Source organism: Geospiza fortis, unplaced genomic scaffold, assembly GCF_000277835.1.
Source record: "Geospiza fortis unplaced genomic scaffold, GeoFor_1.0 scaffold16, whole genome shotgun sequence".
Classification (NCBI taxonomy): domain Eukaryota; kingdom Metazoa; phylum Chordata; class Aves; order Passeriformes; family Thraupidae; genus Geospiza; species Geospiza fortis.
The window spans coordinates 13331768-13332671 of NW_005054302.1; the positions used below are offsets into that span (position 1 = coordinate 13331768).

General features: G+C 48.1%; 1 protein-coding gene across 3 annotated transcripts in view; it reads left to right on the forward strand.

The window, feature by feature from the left end:
- DDIAS (DNA damage induced apoptosis suppressor) overlaps nt 1–904 on the forward strand; it is an 8938-nt gene continuing 8034 nt past the window's right edge. The window contains exons 1-2 of one of the 3 annotated variants that reach the window (XM_031066116.1): nt 1–44; nt 147–339. The gene's annotated coding sequence lies outside the window, so the exon portion shown is untranslated. The remainder of the gene's footprint in view (nt 45–146; nt 340–904) is intronic. The other 2 variants (XM_031066117.1, XM_031066115.1) reach the window with 2 other exon arrangements.

The window sequence follows — 904 nt, forward strand, 5'->3', positions numbered from 1 at the left end:
CGGCACCACCCGGCGGCCCAGACCCCGCTGCTGCCCCGGCCCGGGTGAGTCGAACCGGGTCGGCCTCTCGCTGTCGGCCTCAGGAAGGCTCAGGGGCGCAAACGAGAGCGGGATGTGTTAACCACCCGTGCTTTGTTTTTCCTTAGGGAGAGAGCGAGGCAGCGGGATCACCAGAGGGCACCAGGGACCGCGCTGGGGCCGCCGCTGAGCGGCAGCGAGGGCAGCAGGGCTCTGAGATTGCCCGGCCGGGCGCTGAGGTTTGCGTTGTTTGGTTTGTTACAAAAAGTTCCAGTAAAACACATCTGTTCGTGCCGGCCTCTGTCAGTCTGCGTCCAGGTAGTGAGTTGTGTATTTCTTCCGAAGGGAAATAGAGCTGGAGATCTCGAGTCTGTTTGCTCTTGACGGAACCTGTGTGAGCACTTCTAACGCTGTGCTTTATCTCCCCTATTTCAGTTTCATTCTTGCAGTGTTCTCTGTTTTCTGGGGTGTGCGTTAGTGTTTTGGGTTTTTTGGGGTTTTTTGTGTGTTTTTTTAATGTCTCGTAAAAGTGCAGGTAACAGGAACCATGTAAACTTTGTTTCTGGAGTTCTGAGTTGAAAACAGGTGGGAAGGAAGCACCGGCTAGTTTCTCCAAGCCCACCTTTTTGGGCAATAAAAAAATCAGACTTAACTTTATTTCTCCTTTTCTAGATATTGACATATTTTCCATGTACTTTTTACTGTTGTCTTGTACTAAAACAAAACCTTTGTTGCTAAAACAAAATAGTTCCCTTTTGGTAAGAGTTGAAGGCATTCACTATTCAATATACTGAGTCAAATTAGTTTCTGTTAATATGTATGTTCTGAAGAGTTGGGGTTTTTCTTATTTTATTTGGCCCCCCATTACAGCTTTTCCCTTTCCCTA